The following is an 18,051-nucleotide window of genomic DNA, read 5'->3' as shown; positions in this document are numbered from 1 at the left end:
TCTAAAATCTGAGGAGCTGGTTGACAAGGGGGTTGTTGTTTTCTGTCTCGCAGTTTGTGCTCCGACTCGCGCCGCTTGGTTTTGGTTCAGTTTTTGGTTCAAAGTTAAATTTCAGATCTCTCACATAGAGCTGTAATTGTATCAGCTATTTTTAAAAGACGTTCTCTGGCAATTCATGACAAGACTTGGCTAACTGGAATTGTTAAACCACCAGGGTTTTATCAGGGGCATCACAGTTTGCTGCACACATCATGCTGTGGTCAGTACAGATGAGTAAAACCATGCTGTGTGGGTAGTAGGATGAACCTTGATCCCACAAATACCTGAATGTGGAGCACTCTGTTCTTCCTCTGTGGTTCCTGATTTTACACTTTTTAAAAAATTCCTTCATGAGCAATTTTACTCTGATTTCTACAGAACAGGAGCCAATCGCCCCGTGATGGTTTCTGACAAATGGTTAAAACCTCTCCTTCCTGCTGATAAGAAATAATAACCATATGAAAATTACTAAGTGTCTGGTTTATAGTTGTACCCATATCCATCTGGCCTCTTCTGGAAACCCATAAATAATGAAATTAACTTCTGGTCACACAAGACAGCCATGTCCTTCCTTTCCAGATTCCACCTACACACTGTCATGAACCACTTCCTTTCAAGAATAGGTATTAAAGTTGAACAGGAGTCAAGTTCAAGGAAAGATGAAGTTTACTTTCAGCTTGCTTAGGGTGTGCATTGCAGAAAATGACCTCAGCCTATGTTTATGAGTTATGTACCATTTGGGTGATGTTCAATCTCTAGCAGTACTCAGCATCCAAAAGGAAGTTTAACCCTGATGTGCTGGTACCAGTACTCAGCTAAATTCCTGAGAGGGGGAAAAAAAAACCCAAACAGCAGCTTATAAAGTGCCTGGAAGACCTTAACAGATATATAGATAATGTCAAGGATATTTTGCCATATTCATTCTTAGGTGTTACCAAGCAGTAGACAATGTTAATTTTTGTAATCCATAATTTTGAGTGTTTATGCTTATAGGCATAACAGTGTGGGCTTTTTATTTCTTATCACAACATCAGCAAACTGTTATTTGCATCTGACTGCCTGGTAATAGGCTGTTGGTAATATATTCATAGTATATATAAAAGTAAAAACAGCCTTTTTCCAGTCAGCTGACAACAAAGCTCCTGTCACAAAGCAATCAGTCTTAGGAAATAGTTTTGGGCTTGTAAGAATCCTCCTGAAGGACTCTATGGTCTGGAATGCAAGTCACTTTCTAGTTGTTTGACTCACCCCTTAGATGAACACTTCTGTAACTTTTAAATAAGAGCTTATGAATTGTCTGGAGGGCTGTAAAGGGAGATGTGTGGCACTCCACTTTTCTCTGACTGTGGTAGGATAATAGGGGATCATAATCAAGGGAGAAAATCTGCTTGAATATCCTATCCACAGGAGCACTGGGACCTCACAGAGCAGAAGTGGCACAAACCAGAATTTCTTTGCTTTCTTTTTCTTGTTAGAATTTTTTGGCTTTGTGTTACCCTTTCACATCAGTATTTCTCTCCTATTATTTCTGTCATGATGAGTACACTTCTGCCCATGATTTTATTTCTCTTATCTTGCATAGCTTTGTGTAGTGGTTTGGCTCTAAAAACCATTTTTTTACAGTTAGCCAAAAAGCTCACAGAAGTCCCTAAAGCAGAGGGCTTGTTCTTTTGATTTTTAGAATAAAATATGTTGCTATGTTCCAAAAAAATGCTGTGGATGTTCCTATTTAAACTCTTAGCCAGGAGACTGAGAAGATGTAATTCATGAGTAACATGGCAGGTGTCCAAAAGCCCAATGAATGTTGCTGCCAATTTTTTTTTTTGTTTGTTTTATTGTGTCATGGTCTTTTCTGAGTTATTCTGAAGAAAAATGAAATATCTTTCAGCTTGTACATGATCTTTGGTGGCACTGTGAGCAAAATGTAAATTCTAAATCCACCTGCATTATTTCTGTGACAGGAACTCATCACTTCTACATAATATGAGATGATAAATGCAGCACAGCAGTAGCTCTTTTGCATCTCAGTTTCCCATTTTTTCTAAAATGAGGTGATTCAGTGGAATTGGAATGGAATGCAGCAATTCTGTTAAAGGATTCTGTATCCTTATTACTCACTTGGGGGTTATCAGTCTCCAAATAGAGCTTAAAATGCTGTTTTAATAGGATAGCAAGGGATATGAGGTGGCTTGAGTAGGAAAATATCATAGTACTGACTCAGGAGTGCAAATCCTGCTGAGTTGCCAGAATAAACCCACAGTCATATGGGAACTTGGAGCTCATTTGAAGTGAAGAATCCAGCAGGGCTGATCAGATCTGCTCTGTAAAACCCTGAGCTTCACCTCAGGACCTGGAGGAGTCAGGAGCTTTACTGGCATCGATTGCTGTGAATGGCAGAGTTCAACCCCAGTGCTGAGGAGAGAACTGGTGTCCAGAACAGTTGGGTTCCCAAAATGTTCCCATTAGCTTTGTGAGGAAGATTTTTGAGTGGTGTCCAAGGATTTTCGGTGCGTCACAGGAGTTCCGGGGCTGTTTCCAGCCTGGAGTCTGCAAGAGCTCTGTGCTTTTCCAGTCAGATGTGTAATCCTCCTCCTGCCTTAGGGCACTGGGAGATTTTTTCAGCCTTTAATGAGACAGAGAGTTGGATCCATGCTCCAGTGCAGAAAGTGCAGCTCAATGAGGCTTTCATGCTTTTAACCAGCAAAACAAGTACTGCTGACTTGATGGGTGAGCAGCTCAGCCCGTGGTTAACACACATCTGCTTTGTCAGCCACACTGGTGGGGTTGTTTTTTTTTTTTTTTTTGGGATTCCCCAGTATATATGCTGGAAAAGCCCTCTCTTTGTGTTTTTGAGGTTATGCTCTTTGAGGAAGATAAATTTCCCAGAGTGCAGGCACACCAGTTGAGCTCCTGTAGTTGCTGGTTCATCTGTGAACCCCACGCTGTGCTCAGGAAGAGTCAGTGCAGGGAGGATTTGCCTGTCCAAATATAGAGTCCTGCTTTGGAGCTGGTTGTCTGGGTTTATTCCTGGGCAGTGAAGTGAAACAGGTGTTGCTGGGCTCTGACTCATCCCACCCAAGGCTGTGTCCCAATAACTGTCTGGCTGCTCAGACCATCAGAAACTATGTGGTCAAAGTTTCATCAGAGCAGGACTTATTCATGCCAGGACTAAATATTCCACATTTTCTTCACAAGCTCAGAGCACATTCACTAGTAGCTGAAAATGACATTATGGTTATTTGACCCATGCATATTCCTCTTGAAAGGAAGAGCTTGGTTATTGTTGTGACAGGTTTTCATTGGCTAAACTCAGGTTTTTCTCATATAAATAGAACAGAGGAAGAAAATATATACAGGTTAAAAACATTGGCTTTTAAAAATGGATTATTAGATGGCCAAGTGGCTTTCCAATAGAATTCATACTTCACTGAGAGCAAAACTCCAGATTTTCCATTCATAACAAGCCAAGAATAACAGTCACGTTCCTATTAAACAGTTATTTTACTTCTGTGCTGGCAAATGCAGCCTCTGAAGGACTCTGAATTTCACTACAGTCTTGGCCACTTCAAGTGGAGGGAAGTTTTGTGTCACAGGAAGCTCTGCACACTCGTGGCTCTGTTTTTGCTACAGCTTTCATTTTCAAGAGTGCCAAAAAGGCTTCAAGGTCTTCAAGAGTGGTCTGAAGAGTTTTATCTTTTTCCATTTAATGGTTTTACAGAACAAATACTGGAAATGATCCTCTTTCAGCATCTTGATAGAATATCCTCAGACTTCCAACATTTCTCCTAGTATATGAAACCAGAGTGGAAGAATTGCTGATTTACTACCTGGAGTCTGCCTTCAGGAGGAAGAGGGGAAAAAAAAAACCAAACTGGAAGGCAGAATTCTCCCACTGGAATCTTGGCTTGAGGTGAATAGCTGAATGACAACATCTCTGTTCTGCACTGGGGCCTCTCTGACCTTTTGCTTCCTGTTGAGTTGTGAAACAACAAAGTAAACATTTAACTGAATGTGGCAGCCTGAGACAATTAGCCCTATTGTAGAAGAAATGCTGGGCCCTTCTCTCTGCATAAATTCTCTTTGCTGGCAATGCTAATAGAGCTGCAGTGGAAGCAAGCCAGGCCTTTCCCTAGGCAGGACCCAAGTTTAAGCAGAAACAGGAGCAGCATCTGGCTTGGGCCCTGGATGCAGCTGGGCTGCTGGGGATTGCTCAGGATCAGAGTCCTCTCAAAAAGTGTTTTGTTTGTAGTGTGGGACTGATGGATTTGCAATACCAAAGTCTTCAAAGCTCTGTCATAGGGCTTGGTGGAAGTGGTTGTATGTGGCTTTTTATTTTTTTTTACTGATGCAACCATTCCAGAGTAGAATTGCTGACGTGTTCCTTGCTTGTACAAAGATGAATCATTCTTCAAACTGTTTTCCTTGGTCTTGTATCCCTGCCATGATTCTGCATTCCAAGTTGAGGTAGGTTTCTTGGCATGGAGGAAAACACGAATTTGGAAATGCTGTAGATGTACCTGGCCTTATTGTTCCTCCAATGTAGTTGTAAGGAGTCTGTTCCCTTGTCCCAGGCTCACCGGTTCATACCAGTGCCTTGTGATGTTCTGTCATCATGTGGGAGCCTGCAGACCTGGCTAATCCTGTGCGTTCCTGCCAGCTGTGCCTGTTACCAAATAGAGTCCAGGAGAAAGAACATTCTGTCCTGCCTTTAAAACACAAACAGCCCTGGCTATGGTTGAACTGCTCTTTGGAGTTGCAGCTTCACCGTATCTAGGATGCATTTTAGCCAGGAGGGACAGGAGTGTTTGGTGCTGTGGAAGCAGTGGGTGTCAGAGAATTATCCGGGTTGGGAAGGACCTGTGAGATCAGCAACTCCAACCCTTAATCCATGACCACTGTGGTTCCCAGCCCATGGCTCTGAGTGCCCTCAGATCCCTGCCAAGCAGCTGTTGGACACGAAAGCTTTTCCTGTCCTGCCCACAGCATCCCTCAGGAAGGTGCCTCCTCCCTTGCAGAGCTCTCAGCTGCCTTCCCACCCCAACCCTGCTCTTACTCAGCAGATGCACTCCACCCCTCTGAATCCCAAGCAGAGGAGATTTTTGCTTCCTTGCTTCCTTAACCAACTCTTCTGTCTTAGAGCTGAAATTACAGAGGTTTCCTGAGGCCCCCTGGGCATGGGGATGCTTTCATAGAATCACAGAATTGGCTGGGTCAGAAGGGACCTCAGAGCTCATCAAGTCCAACCCTTGCTCCACTCCCCCCGTGGTTCCCAGCCCATGGCACTGAGTGCCACATCCAGGCTCTTTTGAAATATCTCCAGGGATGGAGAATCCACCCCTTCCCTGGGCAGCCCATTCCAATGCCTGATCACCCTCTCCAGAAAGAAATTCTTTCTCATGTCCAACCTAAACCTCCCCTGGCACAACTTGAGACCCCTTGTGCCCTCTTGTCTTGCTGAGAGTTGCCTGGGAAAAGAGCCCAACCCCCCCCTGGCTCCAACCTCCTTTCAGGGAGTTGGAGAGAGTGATGAGGTCTCCCCTGAGCCTCCTCTTCTCCAGCCTCAACACCCCCAGCTCCCTCAGCCTCTCCTCACAGGATCTTTGAATGCAGAGAGAGGCAGCCGGGATCTTGGGGCTCTGGGGGAGGCCTGGGGTGGCTGCCATGGGCCGGGGCTGTGAGTTTGAGTCACAAGTGGCAGAACTGGGAGCACTGGGCTGCTGTCACATCCCTGCTCAGCAGCAGCGGGGTCAGCAGGTGGGTGGCTGCAGATCACCTGGAGTGAAAGCTTGGGACCTCCCCAAGGTATCTTGGGAATCTCTGTGTTTCATCAGCAGCTCCTGTTGCCAGAGAAATGGTATTGAGGTGCAGATAACTGACAGTGCTTGGGTTTCCTGTGGCTTTCCAGCTTCTTGTTTGTGTTGGGTCAGCTCAACTGCTTTGTAAACGTGGAAAATGTGTTTGGGAAGCTTGCAAGGTGATAGGAAACCTGCAATTACATCTCCAACACCAGAACTGAGGGGATTCCTACCAAGCTCTGGGTCAGGTTTGTGTGTAATGGTGAATTTAAACTTGGCACTTCTTCCAGGCTTATTTAGAGAAATAGTTTCTAGGTGCTGCAAACAATTCAAGGACCAAATTATTCTTCAGTGCTTGTGTTCAAAAAAGACAGATGTGGGAACCCTGCAGCAGAAGCTGTGGTACCAGTGAAGTTTTCTGGCCTAGAAATTGTTGCTTGTGTCCTGGGTATGAAAATGCACTGAAGTTTCACAAGAAAATGACAAACACGAGGTACCATGGTTTGTTTGCTAACTCTGGGACAAGATTAAATTTGAACTGGTGACAGGTATCAGAATATTTGTGTAAGAAAACACAGTAAAAGTTGCACTAAGCCTTTTGGAATGTTCAGTTACCCAGTTCTGTGTGATTCGCAGGATAAAACCTCAAGAGAATGGGATAGAAACACTTTTCATATGTAAAGAAATCATCATCAAGTTCTTCCAGAATGTTCTATCTATGTTCTATCTATCATACTGAAATGATCAGCAGATTTTTCTCTCTAAGTTAGGTGGAGAAGAAGGGAAATTTACTATCTTAAGTGCAATTTTCTGATTGCATCCCAAATACATTAAGGAGACACAAAGATGTTCTGTTTCCTTAATCTAAAAAAATTAATTTTGAAATTAAAATTAATTTGACTTCTGCTACTATTGATGCCACAGCTTCTTTATTTACTAGCAGAGAAGTTTGATTTGCAGGCCATAAGTCACAGGGTTTTGTCTCTTCATCTTCCCTTCCAAGATCTCCCAAGTTCTTCTTGACTCCTTACTGAAAAATAAGAATACTTTAAACAGTTTTGCATGGTGCAGACTTAGAGGTATTTTAGCTATTTCCTGGCTATTGTCTCCAACTATTTGAGATAATATTTTGTTGCAGAACACCAAACCTTGTTGTGCAGCCCCATAGCTCAGTGATTATCCATGAACAAAACTCTTTGACATGGGTGCTCTGATCAGTCAAGGGCTTTGAAGCATCTTTGACCAAATGCAGAGCCCTGAGAATTCCTTCTCTCACTTTCAGACTGGTGTTGAGCTCTTAGTCCTGGATTTATTATGCTTTTAGACCTCAGCTTTCTTTCTGACCTCTGAGGTGTTCACTCATTTTCAGTGACTTGCAGAAACCCAGTGTCAGCACTCAGATTTTCAGCTGCCTTGTGAGGCTCTGGGGAGCTGACTCACTAATATCTCACCCTTGATGCTATTAAATTATCAGTCTGAGTTGTTGGTTTAAGCTCTGATCATATCTGATACATGATAGATGGACAGATTTTACCTTATGAATGCAGTAATGGACAGTGTGATGATTACAGATTTTTCTATAAATTGTTTTATTTTTATTTGAATGTATTTAAACACTTCTGATTATCTTTGGTGGGAGGTTTTTGGGGGGATGTTATTTTTTCCTCCTTCCTTGACTGCCTCTTATTTCTGTTACCTTTTTTCCAAGTAGGTTCTCTATAGTTGCTTCTATTTTAACTCCATTCTGGCTTCCATTAACCTTAAATTTCCAAGACTGTCAATACAACATTTTGACCAGGTGCTTTCTAATTTAATTCACCTCTTTTGAACTGTCATAATTTTTAGGATACAACCAATAAAAGAGGTATTTTAAATATGATTTCTAATTGCTACAGATGCTCTTACTGCAGCTATAATCACCAGCCCAAGGTTTGGCTACAAACCTCCATTGTTTCTTGTTTTTCAGGTCAAAGTAAATTCCAGTCAGACTTTGCATGGCATGAGGCAGAAACAGGATTTTCTAGCACAGTGAGTACTTGCAGAATCAACAGGCTGATGATTTATAATGACTGAGAATTCAGGAGACACTGCATCCTAAATAAAAGCAAGAGAGGGTCATTAATTGCCAAGTCTGCCAAACCTCTCTCTGTTTTATAGGCAGCTTCAGGGAGGAATTCAGGAAAGGTGCAGTGCAGAATGTTTTACTGTCAGCTCTCATGAGGATCCAAAGGAGCACTACTGGGGGAGTTCATAAAAGGAGTGGTGAAGGAGCTATTTAAAACTATAAAATGGGTAGGTATTTAATCCTGGTGTTCTTGAGAAGATCCCAAAGAGGGATTAAATAGCAGAGGATTTTTCTCCCTTCCACACTCAGTCTTTGACTTCAGTTGTGAACTCTTTCCTCTTTGCTAGATGCAGACTTCTCAACCTCCTTTTGGCTTTTTTGCTTCTACAGATAAACACACACCAGAAATGTGCCTTTTGCTGGTTTTTAGTTTGCTGCTTTCCCATGCCACTTTCAGGAAAATCCAGAAAAGACCTTGGAAGGTCACAGAGTTCCTCTATTTCAGCTCCCCAGCCCAAAGCAGGATCTAATAATCCAAACCTGCAGATCTTGTAAAAGTCTCCAGTGACAGAGACTCTCGTATCTCCCCAAGCATTTAAAACTATTTTAATAGACAATTTTGACCAAAAAATACAAATAACTAAAAGAAATAAACCAGCACAATTTCAGTAGTTGTCCAGAATCACTCAGGTTTTGACACAGAGGGAGAGTGCTCTGAACTTAACTGCAATATCTTCCTGTTCTGGTCTGACCTACCAGATGAAAGAGGGCACAATTATGTGTAATTTGCTGCAGTAATGGACCCACTGCAGACCTCTTGGCCCCTTAATTTTCTTTAAGGTTATGTACTCTGAAGAACTGTCATTTATTCTGACATGTTTTCCTCATCTTTGATTATTTTATTTTCCTGAATGCTTTCTCTTCTGGCTCTAGTGAGGATTGTTAGGAAGCTGAGTGGGGGCAGAGAGACAGCAAAGGGACTAAATTAGCCCCAGACAATACACAGATAAATGATGTGCAGATTAGGGTCACATTTCACAGCAGGGCATACAGGAACAATGCAAGTCTGAGGGAATAATGCCTTAAAAACCCACATGGATAAAGCTTATTTAGTAATATTGTTTAAAATTAGGCCCCAAAGGCAGTGCAGGGAATGCCAATTATTTTGTCCAAACTCTTCCTATCTGTCCATTTGATCCTTTTTCCTGCAGCATTGCCTGTTATCTGTGTGATCCAGATGGAGGAGTCTGGGAAAGCCACTCTCCAGAAAATGCTGGAAGTCCCTTTTTATGAGGGAAAAGGGCCCAGTGCCAGTATCCCTGAAGAGGTAGGGATGAGGAGGTCAGATCCTGAGCATGGATTGGGTCAGTGGTGATTTAATGAGTGGGCAGCTGGAAGTACAATGCAGGGTAAGAACCATTTAGAATAAAATTGTGTGTCAAATGCATTTATTCAGAGCCAGGTCCTTCCTTCCCAGTAGCCAATTTCTTACAGATTTCTCTCTTAACTACATCTTGTTTGATTTCTTTGAATGCTTTGATACAATTAGTGCCTGTGATCTGAGTACCTGAAACATGCTGAAGAGTTGCTTCTGCAGCCAGAGTAATTAATTTCTCATTAAGTCTAAAAAAAATGAGCTGCAGAGTCTGATGACTTGTACCTCCCTACAGGCTGTGTTCATTGCAACAGAAACCCTCTGTGCTCTGGGCTGCTGATGCACCAGGAGTCACTGCCACAGGCCCACAGACTGCTCCAGGGTGATCAATAAATGCCAGGATGATCAATAAATAATGCCAGGGTGATCAATAAATGCCAGGGTGATCAATAAATGCCCCCTGAATGGCATCTTTGCCACTTGGCTTTTGGCTAAAGGAAAGCAAAGTATAATGCCCAGTCACCCAGCAGATGTTTCAAATGCCTCATCAATGAGGAGATTTGTCTGGTACCTAAATTAGGCTTATTATGGAATTTCAGTAATGCAAAAAGAAATGGCTGAGCTAGGTTTGAAATTGCTAAGAAAGTTTGGGGATTAAACCATATGTGAGAGGCTTTTGACCAGGGTTTTATGGTGTTTATTTGTCTGGTGCCTCTTGTGTCCCTTAACCCCTGGTGCAAGCAGCCCAGGAGGGGAAATACAATTGGGTGATGCACTTGGTTAGCTGGAGAGTAATCATTTATCTTTGCAAAGCTTCCTTTCCTCCTCTCTTCTGATGTACCTGCAAGGGAACATTCCTCTGCCATAGCCAGGGCATTCAGGTGGAGCTAATTGAGCAATTAAATTAGCAGGTGATGGAAGTAAAAATATCATCCGGGCAGTGGATGGATTTAGCAAGCTGATTCTTTTTAGTTTATGACTTCCTAGTGTGTAATGTGTGTGCTGGGACAGAGCTGCACACTCTTGGGAACAGCAGAAACCAAGTGTCCACTAATGGCACCTCTTGGCTGCTCTGTCTCTCTCTCCCTGTTCTGTAGCAGGGAGCTGTGTTTGAGGTCTCCAAAGAGCTCTGTGCAGGTGTTGCTCTCCAGTGTGCCAATAAATCAATTTTCTGCAAGTGTTCCCCATTGGAAGAGGGGACTCTGTGCAAGTCCATCTGTGTGCATGTGATGCAGGGTGAGTGGTGGTTTCCAGTGCTGGTTGACAACTGGGACAGGAATCCCAGTGAGTGTGAGGTGGTAGCAAGGGTCTTGTGTGATAAAAATGTGTGGTCTTGAGATGGTGGGGTGCTGGAATGCTGCTGTCAGAGCTGGGCACTTGGGAAGGAAACAAAATTGGGATAAGATGCTGCAAATCCTTATCTCATGCTCCAGAGGAAGGTGATTTGTACTCATCACCCAGGAAATGTAAAAATTTAGGTCCCATATGAGTGTGCTGAGCCATACACACTTAGGAAGTCAGGATGCACAATCCCTGCTTGTCTTTGCACTCTGTGGATCTGCTTGTGGCTCTCCTCTGGTGTTTTGAAGGGTTGCTTTGGTGTTTTAGGCTGACAAAGGCACTGAAAGAGACAGCCAAGTCCCAAGAGTGGAACCCAAGAGTATAGGGGTATTCTTTTGCTGTTTTTCTCTGCCCTTTTCTCTGCCTTAGTGGATGCAAGAGGTAAGGAAGGCTGTCAGAGTGGCTTTGGGGCCATCCAGGAATATTAAAGCATCTGTGTCTGTTTTCACTGGGTGGCCATACTGCCCCCCAACATCTGCCTCTGTCCAGGGGTAACTGTTTGGGGTGGCAGGTAGACAACCATATGGTCTCCACATGGTTGCTGGATGCTTTCAGGCAGGAAGGGGATGACAGCCTCTGCCTCTCCTGTCTGACAGGCACTCTGTCTGGATAGAAGAGGCTAAATTAAAAACAGCAGAAGCAGACTTTCTGGTTTTTCTTGATAGCTGGTAAAAGGAGAGAAGGGAGCAGTCTGTGCACAGCAATTAACATTGACTGCTATTGCAACTCATCCTGTAATGTGATACAGCCTTGGCAGAAAATTGGGTGCTGCACTGAGTCAGAAACCCAGCAATGTGGGGTTCTGAAACCAAGCAACCAGCTCCCAGGACTCACTGCTTTCTCATTTCCCCTGCAGTCAACACAAGGAAGTGGGGCAGAGCTCCCCAGAGGCTTCCAGAAGCAATTGAGACAAGGGACAGAGGCAATTTATAAACTGGGAAGTTTATAAAGTTTTTTTTTTTATAAACTGGGAAGTTTAAGGAATGCTTAGCAAGAGGCAGGCACGTGTCTGCTCTTCCTGCAGTGCCCACCAGGTACCACCCAGGGCTGTGATGCTTTTATTTGCTGAGCTCCCAACTCCCTGTCCTGGTGCAGCCACTGCTGAGCCAGCCCAAGCCCCTTCCAGCTTTGGGAGCCTTTGCCTCCCCTCCTTCCAAGGGCAATATTTATGTTCTGCCTTTCAATGAAACCAGAGTTTAATTTTAAAAATATCTATAGCCCCTGCTTGCTCTGGGTGACCTCAGGTTCCTGCATCCAGGACTCCCACTCCTGCTTTCCTGACGTCCTGCTTGGTGCCTTTCTGAGGTTTGTGACACCCAGAATGAAACCCCAGAGGGTCTTTGGGCCACAATCCTGTTCTTACCTCTTGTGAAATGCAGAGGCCACTCTGAGGCATTACAGGGACATGGGATGCTGTGCTTCCATGAGCTTGCCACACAGCTCTGGGTGTTCCTGCCCCTCTTTCCCTAAAGCAGGGTGCAATAGTGACACTCAGCCAAGTGTTTCCCATGGGAAGTGTCTGACATGCCTGCAGGTCATGCTTTTATTCACCATTTTCCTAGAAGTCCATGGTCAGTGTAGGATGGGATGGGGGTTGCCTCAGAGTCTGCCCTCAGCCTTCTGTCCTGCAGTTGCTGGACAAACAAGATGATAAAGTCCTGAAATACAGTTATTTCCCTGGTTGGCTACAGGAGCTGGTTGGGAAATAAATGCAAAACTTGGCTTTTAGACTCTCAAACTGTTTGTAGGACCTTGGGCTTCTGATGGGAGGAACTTTCCCAATTTCTGGATTCTCCTAAGTGCCCTCTAGTGACTGAATCCCTGAACTCTGTTGGGTTTTCTTTGAGAGAGGGGGGTGGTTGTGTGGTGAGGGCAGGAGGTGGATAAATGTCCTCGTGTTACTTTGAGGGGTTTGTCCAGTGAATAATTATCCTCTAAGGTTTAAAAGGGGGGGACACAGCATTCTGTTTTACATCTGATCCAACAACTGCAGAGTAAGCTGACAGATTACTGACATTTCAGTTGTACCATGACAGTGTTCCAGCTTTTCTGAAACCAAATTGGTTCTACACTAAAGACTTTGCTTGTTTTTTTTAAAAAAAAGAGATTCACTTCTTTTACACACAGGTCCAAGACTGTGTTCTTATGTTTAATTTGTCAAAAGTGGTGGGGGCATTTCTGTCTCTTCTGTTATTAGAGGTCTGTGTGCAGTGTTGGACATTGGAGCTGCCTGACACCTGTCAGGAGGCATCTTGAGGAAATTTTGTATGAATTGTTACTATTTAATGCAGATAGGGATTTTTTTTCTGGTAGTGTTTTGGGTGTGGACGTTTAAATTGGTTTTATCTACTGTGTTTTTCTTTTAAGTAAAAACTCAAGTGCCCTTTAATGTTTATATTGCATCCATTAATGTTAATATCCATTAATATCCATTTCTCTACAGAGGTGTCTCAAAAAGCAGACACTACTGTAGCTACACAGCTGGTGAGGCCACACCTTGAGTCCTGTGTCCAGTTCTGGGCCCCTCAGCTCAGGAAGGAGATTGAGGTGCTGGAGCAGGTCCAAAGGAGGCAACTGGGCTGGTGAAGGGACTTGAGCACAGATCCTATGAGGAGAGGCTGAGGGAGCTGGGGGTGTTGAGGCTGGAGAAGAGGAGGCTCAGGGGAGACCTCATCACTCTCTCCAACTCCCTGAAAGGAGGTTGGAGCCAGGGGGGGGTTGGGCTCTTTTCCCAGGCAACTCTCAGCAAGACAAGAGGGCACAAGAGGTCTCAAGTTGTGCCAGGGGAGGTTTAGGTTGGACATTAGAAAGAATTTCTTTACTGAGAGGGTGATCAGGCATTGGAATGGGCTGCCCAGGGAAGGGGTGGATTCTCCATCCCTGGAGATATTTAGAAAGAGACTGGATGTGGCACTCAGTGCCATGGGCTGGGAACCACGGGGGGAGTGGAGCAAGGGTTGGACTTGATGATCCCTGAGGTCCCTTCCAACCCAGCCAGTTCTATGATTCTGTGATTCTGTGATCCATTAACCCATTAATATTGTCAGTGTGGGACTTGGGAGAAGCCAAGTTTAGGAACAGATTTATCTGGGCTGGTAAAGTCATCCTGGCAGCATGCTCAGGGACAGATATGGAGGTTTGCAAACCAGAATGTGTCTCATATAGACTTATTGAAGTTCTTAAATTGTTGTAGCCTCCCACCAACTTCCTTATGCCTCCTCATTTGGCAGGTAAGGGATGCAAGGTGGTGTAATTTACCTGGTAAGATACTCTTAGCATGGATGTGGTAAGAGTGTTTAATTGAAATGCACCTCACCTTGGTTGAACTTGCTGCTTTTTTGGTTTTTTTTTCTGTCTTTCTATTTGCACTGTGTTCAGGTCCATGGGCCATCACCCTCCCTGGCATGACAGGGCATTTGTAGAACTATAAATTTACTTTGTCAACTGATATTGTTAATGGTGTGGAAAGCAGAGTTTGTTTTGCATTTAGCAATAGAGCAAAAGTTCTACAAAAAAAGTTCTAAAAAAGTTCTACACCTGGAGTGTTCAAAGGAAGAGGGGAAGCTGGTGGCAGCTCTAGAGATGACCTGGAAAAGTGGCTTGCAGAAGAAACAAGGACAGTTGGGATGTGAAGAGTGCTTCTGTCTGATAAACACCTCTCTGCATCTCAGTAACTCCAGCAGCAACCAGCCAGAGGACAGGAGAAAATCAGGTGGAGCTGAGTCAGGGGAAGTTCATGTTGGACAGGAAGGAGATTTTGGACTGAGAGGCTGTGACTCACCAGAAGATGCTCTCCAGGAAAGTGCTCAGGGCACCAAGGCTGTCAGCACTTCAAGGTCAGATGGTTCAGTTTTAGGATCACTGCAGCTCAGTGATCCTTAGGGTTCCTTTCCCACTGTGCAGTTTTTGTCAGGGCAGACCCAATTTTAATGAAGTGGGAAGCTGCCATGAACCTGCCAGTGCAGATGTGCACTCAGGGAAATACCTGATGGTGTTCTCTGGCCATGAGCTTTGTGTCTTGCTTCTCTGCTGGAAGAAAGAGCCCCTCTCTGGAGCTTTTGGTACCATCCAAAGGCTGCCCAAGTAGAATGTGGAGATTCAGCAGACTGGGACGTGGCAGTAACCACAAAAAGAAGCTGTGGGACAGAGCCAGATGAGATGAGTGGTTGTTTCTCACCTAATCCCTTCTGAAAACTTCACCAAAATTTCCTGGGCAATTTAATTGCTGTCAGAGCAATGTCTTGAAACCTTGGCACTAAATCCCATACCCCTTGAAATAACCCTAGAAAGTCCCTGTGTCTGTACAGACTTCTCTTTCTGAAAAACTACTAAAAAAAACCCACTAAAGGTACTAAAACCTCCTGAAACACCAGGTGTTGAGAAGTCTGTGTGCTGTGGAATATTGCTGGCAGGGAGTTTGCCAAAGCATTTGTGCTCCTAAGGCCTGGCTCAGGCTGCCTCAGGCAAATCCTCTTCCAGTTGGAACAAATGGGGAAGAATCCCCACTTTTTCCTACATTCTGAGTGCTTTCTTTAAGCTCTCAACTTACTCATTAACTAACATGGAGTGGCACCCCAACCCCCTGCCCTGGCCTCTGGAAGCTTGGATCTCAGTCTCCCACACAAGACAAAGGCTTTTTTGTTTTTCCTTTTGAAAGACTTTAGTGCAGGGGCAATAATTAACTTGTCACTTCAATGTGGAGTAGGAAAAAAAAAAAGGACATTTAGTTCTTTCTAAATTATTGCCAGGTTGGGATGGTCAAAAATGACAAATGAAGCAAGACTGCTCATTCCTCCCAAGGAGCTTGAGTGCTGTTCTGCAGGAAGTAGAGGGTGGTTGTGGACAGCACACACATAAAAACTTGGTAACTCATCAGGCCTCTCCCTCTTTGGGTCATAAATGAATTTTTGCCCCTTTGGGTATTCTGAACCAGCAGGTTCTGCACACAGAAAAACTTTCCCAGTGGTACAGACTTTGTATCTCCCCAAAACAGGATGAAGTGCTTGGCAAAAGAGGCTGCCAGACTGCTGAGTGAGACTGCAGAGCCACTGAACCTAAGGGGAAAAGGTTTTTAAATTTATTGCAAGGCAAAAAAAAAAAAAAAAAAAAAAAAAAAAAAGAAAAAGGAACACCCAGCATCACCCAGCTGAACACAGTTCTTCAAGAGAGAGAGCAACTTACTCTGGTGGTGGCTCTCACAGGATTTCACTCAGCTGGAGCTGATTTACCTCACAGGAAAGGATTATGAGGAGAGTAAGAGAGGTTTCCAAGAAACAGAGAAATGGTCCTGATCTGAGCAAGGCAAATAATGAGCTCTGCTGGCAAATGAAGCAGTGGGAAGCTCTGCAGAGCCAGGGAGATGAATCTCCTGTCTGAAGCTGCTTTGTGGAGAGGTTTAACAACAGAGTTTAATGACTACAAAACTCCAGAGAAGGTGAAGGAAGGAGCAGTGCAGACTCAGAGCAGGAGGTATTCATCACCAAAATACTCTGCCTGGGTCAAATTAGTACCAAGTCAATGAGGATCTTTACATTTCAACAACAATTTATGTGTAAGCTCACAGAGGAGAGGAGATTTGTGGTTTCTGTTTTGTCTGGAGCCCCAAGAATGCTGATAGATGAATGCACAGCAGGAATTGCTTTTGTTCTCCCCATTGTTGGTGCCCTGGGAAGCAGCAGAGTGCCTTGTCCCCCTGTCCCAAGTGGACAAACTGTGCCAAGGGGTCTAAGAGTCAATTCCTGGAGGTTCTGAGCAGAGAATTTCATCCAACTGAAGATGGAATAACCAGGAGCCTCAACCATGTTCCCAGGGAACAAAGCATTCTGTGTGACAGCCATGCCTGCCTGTGTCCTGGGGACAAGGAATGGGGTTCAGAAGTGCTTCTGCTCAGGGTTTGCAGAGCTCTTGAGGACACCCAGGGGTGGGGGGTGACTGTGGCTCTTGTGCTGTCTTCTCCCTTCTCACTGCAGGGCTGTGACTGGCTCTGGGGCTCCTCACAGTTACAGCCATCTCTTGCCCCACCTCTCTGGTCCCTTTGGCCTCTTCATGTTATCTTAAAAAGTGTGGCACATCTGGCTGGACCTTCCTCTGTTGCTGTCTTCATCCTTTGGGTTGTAATTTATTTTTTTTTTTAATTTTTTTTTTCTGCTCAGAAGCATCAAGGATCTTCCCAGTGGCCCTGCAAAGAAACCAGGTGCTGACAGCCTGTGGTTTGGAAGGGGAATGTGACTGTTCTTCCAGAACAACAGCAATGGTTTTAAATTACTGAAGAATTTGTTGTCTAAAGCCAGTTTTGTTCTCTCACTGGGCAGGAACTGGAGCAGTGACTGTTGTGCTGTGGATGAGAGGAGCAGACATTGCATCCTGCTGTGGGGACACCAACCTGGCATCAGCACTGGGGTGCCAGGCTCCAGAAGTCCCAAATCTAGGGAGCTGGAGGGAAGAGCTCAGCACAGAGAGGTGAGGGACATCTCAGTACCAAAACTGACTCAAATCTGCCAGAAGAGGTGGATGTGGAACCTGGGTGAAATGAGGAACCTTGCAGCATCTTTGATAGAAGGCTGCAAGAGTGTCTGGCTTGGGAGAAAAGCAGCAGCTGTTCTTTGGGGCAAATAGGTGTGTTTTGGGTGAGTCCATCACTCAGAGATACCCTGTGACATCAGATGTGTTCAGTTTATCTGCAGGAGCCTTTGGCACAGACAAAGAGCTGAGAGCAGCAGTGCCTGGGTTTGCAGGTTCCTTTCTCACTTTTACCTCTTCTGGCAGAATTAGGGGTGTAGCTCAGGCTCAGTTGGGAAACAACAGCCCTGCACAGGGGATTTGGGAAGCAGGAAAGGGGAAAAGGTTTCCTGTGGGTGCTGGCAGGGTGGTGGGGATGGAGGTCAGGACATTTCTGGGGATTGGGGAGCCCAGTGCCACTTGGACCTTTACAAACTCTCTTTTGCCTTCTCCCAGGCAGATATCAGTGGGACAAGAGGCCAAGGGCTTAAACCCTGCCAGGGTTAGGTTGGAAATTAGGAAAAAATTCTTTCCAGAAAGGGTGATCAGACATTGGAATGGGCTGCCCAGGGAGGGGGTGGATTCTCCATCCCTGGAGGTTTTTAAGAAGGGACTGAATGTGGCACTGAGTGCCATGGTTTGGGAACCACAGTGGCAGTGAATTAAGGGTTGGAGATGCTGATCCCAGAGGTCCTTTCCAGCCCGGATGGTTCTGTGGTTCTGTGGGTCTGGGCTGGGTGGTACCAGAGAGGTTCAGGGGCTGCCCTCGGTACTTTGAAGCTCCTGACTCCGAGCCGCCCTCCCAACCCCTTCCTCTGCCTCTCCCTCTGGATAATCCGCGGGACCTTTCTGGGAATCCCGCTGGGAGCATCCAGGCAGTGGCAGCACCGGTCCGATTCGGTTCGGTTCGGTCCCGTTCGGTTCCCCTGCGGAACCTC

The 18,051-nt window shown here is 44.9% G+C and overlaps 1 long non-coding RNA gene across 2 annotated transcripts in view; it reads left to right on the top strand.

The window, feature by feature from the left end:
- LOC139806812 (uncharacterized) overlaps positions 1-9,682 on the top strand; it is a 29,067-nt gene extending 19,385 nt beyond the window's left edge. The window contains exons 3-4 of one of the 2 annotated variants that reach the window (XR_011730359.1): positions 7,801-7,862; positions 9,111-9,682. This is a non-coding gene — a long non-coding RNA (uncharacterized lncRNA). Of the gene's footprint in view, positions 1-7,800; positions 7,863-8,289; positions 8,438-9,110 lie in introns of those variants that run through there. The other variant, XR_011730360.1, reaches the window with a different exon arrangement.
- The last annotated feature ends 8,369 nt before the right edge of the window (positions 9,683-18,051 follow it).

Source organism: Heliangelus exortis, chromosome 23, assembly GCF_036169615.1.
Source record: "Heliangelus exortis chromosome 23, bHelExo1.hap1, whole genome shotgun sequence".
Taxonomy (NCBI): domain Eukaryota; kingdom Metazoa; phylum Chordata; class Aves; order Apodiformes; family Trochilidae; genus Heliangelus; species Heliangelus exortis.
Note: the sequence above shows the minus strand (reverse complement) of the source record. Positions and strands in the feature narration are given on the sequence as shown.